This window comes from Arachis hypogaea, chromosome 13 (genome assembly GCF_003086295.3).
Source record: "Arachis hypogaea cultivar Tifrunner chromosome 13, arahy.Tifrunner.gnm2.J5K5, whole genome shotgun sequence".
NCBI classification, from domain to species: Eukaryota; Viridiplantae; Streptophyta; class Magnoliopsida; order Fabales; family Fabaceae; genus Arachis; species Arachis hypogaea.
Window position 1 is genome coordinate 68,444,695 of NC_092048.1, and position 8,479 is coordinate 68,453,173.

Here is an 8,479-nt window from a genome sequence, read left to right on the forward strand (position 1 = left end):
TTCAGAAATCAATAACTCCTTTTCAAAAATAATTTTCGAAAATTCCCTCTTTCTCTCTCATCTTATTTTATTTATTTATTCATCTACTAACATCTCTTCCTCACATCATCACCAAATTCGAACCCCCTCTTCTATCTGTGTTCGAATCTCTTCTTCTTTTCTTCTACTAACAATAAGGAATCTCTTTACTGTGACATAGAGGATTCCTCTTCTTTTCTTTTTCTCTCCTCTTTCTTATGAGCAGGGACAGAGAAAAAGACATTCTTGTTGAAGCTGATCCAGAACCTGAAAGGACTCTGAAGAGAAAATTAAGAGAAGCTAAATTACAACAATCCAGAGACAACTTGATTGAAAATTTCAAACAAGTAAAGAAGATGGCAGCCGAACCCAACAACAATGCAAGTAGAATGCTTGGTGACTTTACTGCACCAAATTCCAATTTACATGGAAGAAGCATCTCCATTCCTGCCATTGGAGCAAACAACTTTGAGCTGAAACCTCAATTAGTTTCTCTGATGCAGCAGAACTGCAAGTTTCATGGACTTCCATCTGAAGATCTTTTTCAGTTCTTAACTGAATTCTTGCAGATATGTGATACTGTTAAGACTAATGGAGTAGATCCTGAAGTCTACAGGCTCATGCTTTTCCCTTTTGCTGTAAGAGACAGAGCTAGATTATGGTTGGATTCTCAACCCAAAGACAGCCTGAACTCTTGGGATAAGCTGGTCACGGCTTTCTTAGCCAAGTACTTTCCTCCTCAAAATTTGAGCAAGCTTAGAGCTGATGTTCAAACCTTCAGACAGAAAGAAGGTGAATCCCTCTATGAAGCTTGGGAAAGATACAAACAGTTGACCAAAAAGTGTCCCTCTGACATGCTTTCAGAATGGACCATCCTGGATATATTCTATGATGGTTTATCTGAGCTATCAAAGATGTCACTGGACACTTCTGCAAGTGGATCCATTCACCTAAAGAAAACGCCTGCAGAAGCTCAAGAACTCATTGACATGGTTGCTAATAACCAGTTCATGTACACTTCTGAAAGGAATCCTGTGAATAATGGGACGCCTATGAAGAAGGGAGTTCTTGAAGTTGATACTCTGAATGCCATATTGGCTCAGAATAAAATATTGACTCAGCAAGTCAATATGATTTCTCAGAGTCTGAATGGATTGCAAGCTGCATCCAACAGTACTCAAAAGGCTTCTCCTGAAGAAGAAGCTTATGATCCTGAGAACCCTGCAATAGCAGAGGTGAATTACTTAGGTGAACCTTATGGAAACACCTATAACTCATCATGGAGAAATCATCCAAATTTCTCATGGAAGGATTAAAAGCCTCAACAAGGCTTTAATAATGGTGGAAGAAACAGGTTTAACAATAATAAACCTTTTCCATCATCCACTCAGCAACAGACAGAGAACTCTGAACAAAATGCTTCTAATTTGGCAAACTTAGTCTCTGATCTGTCTAAGGCCACTGTAAGTTTCATGAATGAAACAAGATCTTCCATTAGAAATCTGGAAGCACAAGTGGGCCAGCTGAGTAAAAGGATCACTGAAATCCCTCCTAGTACTCTCCCAAGCAATACAGAAGAGAATCCAAAAGGAGAGTGCAAGGCCATTGACATAAGCACCATGGCCGAACCTGTGAGGAGAGGAGAGGACGTGAATCCCAAGGAGGAAGACCTCCTGGGACGTCCAGTGATCAATAAGGAGCTTCCCTCTGAGGAACCAAAGAATTCTGAGGCTCATCTAGAGACCATAGAGATCCCATTGAACCTCCTTATGCCCTTCATGAGCTCTGATGAGTATTCCTCTTCTGAAGAGAATGAGGATGTTACTGAAGAGCAAACTGCCAAGTTTTTTGGTGCAATCATGAAGCTGAATGCCAAATTATTTGGCATTGATGCTTGGGAAGTTGAACCTCCCTTGTTCATCAATGAACTAAGTGATCTGGATCAACTGACATTGCCTCAGAAGAGACAGGATCCTGGAAGGTTCATAATACCTTGTACTATAGGCACCATGATCTTTAAGGCTCTGTGTGACCTTGGTTCAGGGATAAACCTCATGCCCCTCTCTGTAATAGAGAAACTGGGAACCTATGGGGTGCAAGCTGCTAAAATCTCATTAGAGATGGCAGACAGTTCAAGAAAACAGGCTTATGGACAAGTAGAGGACGTGTTAGTAAAGGTTGAAGGCCTTTACATCCCTGCTGATTTCATAGTCCTGGATACTGGAAAGGAAGAGGATGAATCCATCATCCTAGGAAGACCTTTCCTGGCCACAGCAAGAGCTGTGATTGATGTTGACAGAGGTGAAATATTCCTTCAATGGAATGAGGACTCCCTTGTGTTTAAAACTCAAGGATCTCCCTCTGCAACCATGGAGAGGAAGCAGAAAAAGCTTCTCTCCAAGCAGAGTCAACCAGAGCCCCCACAGTCAAACTCTAAGTTTGGTGTTGGGAGGCCACAACCAAACTCTAAGTTTGGTGTTGAACTCCCATATCCAAACTCTAAGTTTGGTGTTGGAGAGTCTCAACAAAGCTCTGCACATCTGTGAGGCTCCATGAGAGCCCACTGTCAAGCTATTGACATTAAAGAAGCGCTTGTTGGGAGGCAACCCAATGTTTATCTAATTCTTATTTTTATTGTTTTTCATGTTTTCTTAGGTTCATGATCATATGGAGTCACAAAATAAATATAAAAAAATTGAAAACGGAATCAAAAACAGCAGAAGAAAAATCACACCCTGGAGGAGCATCTGCCTGGCGTTCAACGCCAGAACAGAGCATGGTTCTGGAGCTGAACACCCAAAATGGGCAGCATCCTGGCACTGAACGCCCAGAACAAGCATGGTTCTGGCGTTCAACGCCAGAAAAGGCAGCAAATGGGTGTTGAACGCCCAAAATGGGCACCAACCTGGCGCTGAACGCCCAGAGTTGTGTGCAAAGGCATTTTGCATGCCTAAATTGGTGCAGGGATGTAAATGCCTTGACACCTCAAGATCTGTGTACCCCACAGGATCACCTCAGGATCTGTGAACCCCACAGGATCCCCACCTACCTCCACTCACTCTCTTCTCTCTTCTCAATCATCCTCTATTCCCAATAAACACTCTCCCCTATTAACCCTTTACCACTCACATCCATACACCCACTTACCTTCAAAATTCAACATCTCTTTCCCACCCAATCCCACCCATATGGCCAAATATACACCTCCCTCCATCCCCTCCATAACTTCTTCTTCTTCTTCTATTCTTTCTTCTTTTGCTCGAGGGCGAGCAACATTCTAAGTTTGGTGTGGTAAAAGCATAGCTTTTTTTGTTTTTTTCCATAACCATTGATGGCACCTAAGGCCAGAGAAGCCTCTAGAAAGAGAAAAGGGAAGACAAAAGCTTCTATCAAGGGTCTATAGCTCAGTGGTAGAACATTTGACTGCAAATCAAGAGATCCCTGAGATACCTCAGGGGATACATTTTCTTCCACACAATTATTGGAAGCAACTAAGGGTGGAACATCAAGAGCACTCCATCATGCTTCATGAAATAAGAGAAGATCAAAAAAGCAATGAGGGAGGAGCAACAAAGACAAGGAAGAGACATAGAAGAGCTCAAGGACATCATTGGTTCCTCAAGAAGGAAACGCCACCATCACTAAGGTGGATTCATTCCTTGATCTTATTTCTTCTGTTTTTCGTTTTCTATGTTATGTGCTTATCTATGTTTGTGTCTTCATTACATGATCATTAGTAGTTAGTAACTCTGTCTTAAAGTTATGAATGTCCTATGAATCCATCACCTCTCTTAAAATAAAAACTGTTTTAATTCAAAAGAACAAGAAGTACATGAGTTTTGAATTTATCCTTGAACTTAGTTTAATTATATTGATGTGGTGACAATGCTTCTTGTTTTCTGAATGTATGCTTGAACAGTGCATATGTCTTTTGAAGTTGTTGTTTAAGAATGTTAAATATGTTGGCTCTTGAAAGAATGATGACTAGGAGACATGTTATTTGATAATCTGAAAAATCATAAAAATGATTCTTGAAGCAAGAAAAAGCAGCAAAGAACAAGGCTTGCAGAAAAAAAGAAAAAAAAATAGGCGAAAAAAAATATAAAAAAAAAGTAGAAAGAAAAAGAAAAAGCAAGCAGAAAAAGCCAATAACCCTTAAAACCAAAAGGCAAGGGTAAATAAAAAGGATCCCAAGGCTTTGAGCATCAGTGGATAGGAGGGCCTAAAGGAATAAAATCCTGGTCTAAGCGGCTAAACCAAGCTGTCCCTAACCATGTGCTTGTGGCGTGTAGGTGTCAAGTGAAAACTTGAGACTAAGTGGTTAAAGTCAAAGTCCAAAGCAAAAAAAGGAGTGTGCTTAAGAACCCTGGACACCTCTAATTGGGGACTTTAGCAAAGCTGAGTCACAATCTGAAAAGGTTCACCTAATTATGTGTCTGTGGCATTTATGTATCCGGTGGTAATACTGGAAAACAAAGTGGTTAGGGCCACGGCCAAGACTCATAAAGAAGCTGTGTTCAAGAATCATCATACTGAACTAGGAGAGTCAATAACACTATTCGAAATCTGAAGTTCCTATAGATGCCAATCATTCTGAACCCCAATGGATAAAGTGAGATGCCAAAACTATTCAAGAGGCAAAAAGCTATAAGTCCCGCTCATATGATTGAAGCTCTGTTTCATTGATAGTTTGGAATTTATAGTATATTCTCTTCTTTTTATCCTATTTGATTTTCAGTTGCTTGGGGACAAGCAACAATTTAAGTTTGGTGTTGTGATGAGCGGATAATTTATACGCTTTTTGACATTATTTTTAGTATGTTTTTAGTAGGATCTAGTCACTTTTAGGGATGTTTTCATTAGTTTTTATGTTAAATTCACATTTCTAGACTTTACTATGAGTTTGTGTGTTTTTCTGTGATTTCAGGTATTTTCTGACTGAAATTGAGGGACTTGAGCAAAAATCAGATTCAGAGGTTAAAGAAGGACTGCTGATGCTGTTGGATTCTGACCTCCCTGCACTCAAAGTGAATTTTCTGGAGCTACAGAACTCGAAATGGCGCGCTTCTAATTGCGTTGAAAAGTAGACATCCAGGGCTTTCCAGAAATATATAATAGTCTATACTTTGGCCAAGAATAGACGACGTAAACTGGCGTTCAACGCCAGCTCTCTGCCCAAATCTGGCGTCCAGCGCCAGAAAAGGATCCAAAACCAGAGTTGAACGCCGAAACTGGCACAAATACTGGCGTTCAACTCCACAAATGACCTCTGCACGTGCAACACTCAGGCTCAGCCCAAACACACACCAAGTGGGCCCCGGAAGTGGATTTATGCATCAATTACTTACTCATGTAAACCCTAGTAGCTAGTTTATTATAAATAGGACATTTTACTATTGTATTTGGCATCTTGGGATTACCTTATGATCCTTTGATCACGTTTTGGGGGCTGGCCATCTCGGCCATGCCTGGACCTTTCACTTATGTATTTTTAACGGTAGAGTTTCTACACTCCATAGATTAAGGTGTGGAGCTCTGCTGTTCCTCAAAGATTAATGCAAGTACTACTGTTTTCTATTCAATTCATCTTATTTCGCTTCTAAGATATCCATTCGCACCCAAGAACGTGATGAAGGTGATGATTATGTGTGACGCTCATCACCATCTCCCCTATGAACACGTGCCTGACAAACACTTCCGTTCTACATGAAATAAGCTAGAATGAATATCTCTTAGATCTCTTAACCAGAATCTTCGTGGCGTAAGCTAGAATGATGGTGGCATTCAAGAGAATCCGGAAGGTATAAACCTTGTCTGTGGTATTCCGAGTAGGATTCAATGATTGAATGACTGTGACGAGCTCCTAACTCGCGATTGCAGGGCGTTAGTGACAGACGCAAAAGGATAGTAAATTCTATTCCAGCATGATCAAGAACCGACAGATGAATAGCCGTGCCGTGACAGGGTGCGTGAGCATATTATTCACTGAGAGGATAAGATGAAGCCATTGACAAGAGTGATGCCTCCAGACGATTAGCCGTGCCGTGACAGGGCATTGGATCATTTTCCCGAGAGATGACCGAAAGTAGCCATTGACAGTGCTGATGTATCACATAAAGCCAGCCATGGAAAGGAGTAAGACTGATTGGATGAAGATAGCAGGAAAGCAGAGGTTCAGAGGAACGAAAAGCATCTCCATTCGCTTATCTAAAATTTCTACCAATGATTTACATAAGTACCTCTATCCCTATTCTATTATTTATTATTCGAAAACACCATTATCAATTTATATCTGCCTAACTGAGATTTGCAAGGTGACCATAGCTTGCTTCATACCAACAATCTTCGTGGGATTCGACCCTTACTCACGTAAGGTATTACTTGGACGACCCAGTGCACTTGCTGGTTAGTTGTATCGAAGTTGTGACATATTATGAATGTGTAATCACGATTACGCGTACCAAGTTGCTCACGTGCCAGGAATAGTTTGAGCCTGGACATCACAATTTCGTGCACCACTTGTGCAACATATTCTGTTAAAAGTAACTGCTGTCTGAGATGATTTGCTTACTGTATTCTGGGTCCCTGCTGAAAACATCAATATGAGCTTCACTTTGCCTTTGTAATTATTGTGTTTGATGTCAAAATTTTGTTGAGCATTTCATCCTTTGATAATTAACATGCCATTATGCACTTCTTTGCTGACTGTGTCCTGCAACCAATTTGGATTGGTCTTCGCATATTTGATCATTCTATTTGGTGTTTTTAAGTGCATAGCATGCTAGCCAATGCATTATCGCTGATTGCCACTGCTTTTCATGCATACACTAAACTAGCCTTAAACTTCCAATTCTGTAACCTGTTTGGTGACATTGGTAGTAGCACATACATTGCTTGGGCAATTTCTTATTCATGTATCCTTAACATTAGTAACCATACTGATGAGCGGATACTTTATACGCTTTTTGGGGTTAATTTCATATAGTTTTTAGTATGTTTTAGTTAGTTTTTAGCTTATTTTCATTAGTTTCTAGGCAAAATTTATATTTCTAGACTTACTATGAGTTTGTGTGTTTTTCTGTAATTTCAGGTATTTTCTGGCTGAAATTGAGGGAGCTGAGCAAAAATCTGATTCAAGCTGAAAAAGGACTGCTGATGCTGTTGGATCCTGACCTCTTTGCACTCGGAATGGAATTTTTGGAGCTACAGGAGTCCAATTGACGCGCTTCCAATTGCTTTGGAAAGTAGACATCCAGGGCTTTCCAGAAATTTATAATAGTCTATACTTTTCTCAAGGATAGATGACGTAAACTGGCGTTCAACGTCAGTTCCATGTTGCAGTCTGGCGTCCAACGCCAGAAACACGATACAAGTTGGAGTTCAACGCCAGAAACAGGTTACAGCCTGGCGTTGAACGCCCAAAACAGCCCAGGCACGTGAGAAGCTTTAGTCTCAGCCCCAGCACACACCAAGTGGGTCCCAGAAGTGGATTTCTGCACTATCTATCATAGTTTACTCATTTTCTGTAAACCTAGGTTACTAATTTAGTATTTAAACAACTTTTAGAGACTTATTTTATATCTCATGACATTTTAGATTTGAATTTTGTACTCTTTGACAGCATGAGTTTCTAAACTCCATTGTTGGGGGTGAGTAGCTCTGCTGTGTCTCGATGAATTAATGCAAGTGTTTCTGTTTTCTAAGATATCCATTCGCACTTCAACATGAATGTGATGAACGTGGCAATCATCATTATTCACCCACGAACGCGTGCCTGACAACCGCTCCCGTTCACCGTAGAATGAATGAATATCTCTTGGATCTCTTAATCAGAATCTTCGTGGTATAAGCTAGATTGATGGCAGCATTCAAGAGAATCCGGAAAGTCTAAACCTTGTCTGTGGTATTTCGAGTAGGATTCAGGGATTGAATGACTGTGACGAGCTTCAAACTCGCGAGTGCTGGGCGTAATGACAGATGCAAAAGGATAGTAAATCTTATTCTGGTACAATTGAGAACATGCAGATGATTAGCCGTGCGGTGACAGCGCACCTGGACCCTTTTCACTGGAAGGATGGATGGTAGCCATTGACAACGGTGATCCACCAACACACAGCTTGCCATAGGAGGACTTGCATGCGTGAATCAGAAAACAGAGGAAAGCAGAATTTCAGAAGACAAAGCATCTCCAAAACTCCAACATATTCTCCATCATTGCATAATAAGTATTTATATTTATGCCCTCTCATTTTTTACAATTGAACTTGAAAAACACTGTTGTTGGCATCCTGACTAAGAATAATAAGATAACCATAGCTTGCTTCAAACCAACAATCTCCGTGGGATTCGACCCTTACTCACGTAAGGTATTACTTGGACGACCCAGTGCACTTGCTGGTTAGTTGTGCGAAGTTGTAAGAGAGTAATGTGAACATTGACATTACAATTTCGTGCACCACAT

The 8,479-nt window shown here is 40.6% G+C and overlaps 1 non-coding gene across 1 annotated transcript; it reads right to left on the bottom strand.

The window, feature by feature from the left end:
• Positions 1 to 770: 770 nt before the first annotated feature.
• LOC112739274 (small nucleolar RNA R71) lies at positions 771 to 878 on the bottom strand. Its single transcript, XR_003170207.1, has one exon. It is a non-coding gene; the product is annotated as a small nucleolar RNA R71 (small nucleolar RNA).
• Positions 879 to 8,479: the final 7,601 nt, after the last annotated feature.